Source organism: Gracilinanus agilis, chromosome 2, assembly GCF_016433145.1.
Source record: "Gracilinanus agilis isolate LMUSP501 chromosome 2, AgileGrace, whole genome shotgun sequence".
NCBI lineage: Eukaryota > Metazoa > Chordata > Mammalia > Didelphimorphia > Didelphidae > Gracilinanus > Gracilinanus agilis.
Genome location: NC_058131.1, coordinates 190,618,002 through 190,619,808, shown reverse-complemented (window position 1 = coordinate 190,619,808; position 1,807 = coordinate 190,618,002). Strand labels below are relative to the sequence as shown.

At 44.2% G+C, this 1,807-nt stretch overlaps 1 non-coding gene across 1 annotated transcript; it reads left to right on the top strand.

Moving 5' to 3' along the window:
• The first annotated feature begins 1,456 nt into the window (after positions 1-1,456).
• LOC123238531 lies at positions 1,457-1,580 on the top strand. Its single transcript, XR_006505690.1, has one exon. It is a non-coding gene; the product is annotated as a U6atac minor spliceosomal RNA (small nuclear RNA).
• Positions 1,581-1,807: the final 227 nt, after the last annotated feature.

Below are 1,807 nucleotides of genomic sequence, written 5' to 3'. Positions count from 1 at the left end.
GAGGACCCAGTGCAGAGGGGTGCATGACTGTGGAAACAGCTCCCTAAAACTCTTAAAGCAGCCTCAGACAGAGGAACAAACAAGGGGGGCACCAGAAGGCTTGGCTCTGAGAACAACGAGATCTGATACTTCAGGAACCTAGAGAGTGCAAACAGACTCTGGGTGTGAGGAAAAACCTGAGAGGACACGGGGCTAACAATGGCAAAACAGAGACAAGAACCCGAAAAGAGAAAGATCATCAAGAAGAAATCTGTAACACTGGACAACTTTTACACAGAGAAAGTCCAGACAGCAGAGCAAACAGCAGAGGAGAACAAATAATCACATCCAAACCTTCACAAAATAATGAAAACTGGTTACAAGCTATTGCAGAGTTCAGATCTGAGATGATGAGAAAGATGGAAGAGATCTGGCAAGAAAATAACAGTTTAAAAGGCAGAATTTCACAATTGGAAAGTGAGGCAAGTCAACTGAAGACCAGAAGTGACCAGATTGAAAAGGAAAACCAAAAGATTATAATCAAAAGTTAGTTATTAGTTAGTTATTCCTGTTGACTCCCAGAGGAGCATAGGGCCGCAACCATCTCACGCCAACGGACTCTGTTCTGGGCAACTTCCCCCAGCTGGGCCCATGTCATTCCGATGGTCTTTGTTTCGTTTTCAGCAGATCTTCGCCAGGTCTGTTTTGGCCTTCTGACTTCCTCCTCCCTGGTGGGTTCCAGCTCAGTGCTTGTCTGGCAACGTTGTCCTCCGGTTTTCGTAGCATATGTCCTATCCATCTCCACTTACGTTTCTTTACGTCCTGACTGATGGGATACTGAATTGTTCTTTCCCAGAGTCTGGTATTGGAGATCTTTTCAGGCCACCTGATGTTCAAGATGTGACATAGGCATCTGTTAACAAAGTCTTGGATTTTGTTGGTGTTAGCGCTCATCACTCTTGAGCTTTCTGATCCATATAGGAGGACAACCTTTACTTTGGTGTTGAAGATTCAGAGCTTAGTGATGAGGGACAGTGCTCTGGAGGTCCAGACAGACCTCAGGATGTTAAATGCATGTCTGGCTTTGTTGATTCAGCTTCTGATGTCCTCATCTGCCCCGCCGTCCTTGCTGACTATGCTACCCAAATAGGTGAAGTGGTCCGTCTCCTTGATGTTTTCTCCCTGTAGTTGGATTGGCAGGTCCTGTCTGCTGTTGACTGTGATCACCTCAGTCTTCCTCTTGTTGATCTTCAGACCAGTCTTCTCCGCTTCTTCAGAGAGTCATGTAAGTTTGGATTGCGCATCCTGCTGCTTGTGAGAAAGGAGACAGATGTCATCTGCAAAGTCAAGGTCCTCAAGCTGCTTGGTATGAGTCCATTGGATGCCCGCATTGCTGTCCATGGTAGTTCTTCTCATGATCCAGTCTATGACCATCAAGAAGATGAGGGGCGAGAGCATGCAACCTTGATTCACTCCGGTCTTCAAAGGAGAAAAGGTTAGCACTCCCCTTGATAAGGATGGAAGAGGTCCTAGTGGCCTTTACAACACACATACGGTTAAGGCATTGCCACCTACTCTGTGGCATCTAACCACGTTTATAATCAAAAACCAGTCCCTAAAGGCTAAAATTGAGCAATTAGAAGCTAATGATCTCTCAAGACAGCAGGAACAAATAAAACAAAGTCAAAAGACTGATAAAATAGAAAATCAAGAGAAACATAAAAAGGTAAATAAGAAACAGAGGAGAAAGAAAGAAAAGTCATATTTTTTTAAATTTGCCTCTTTAGGGGCTTCAATAAGATCTAATTATTTGGATTCCTATGTGAAG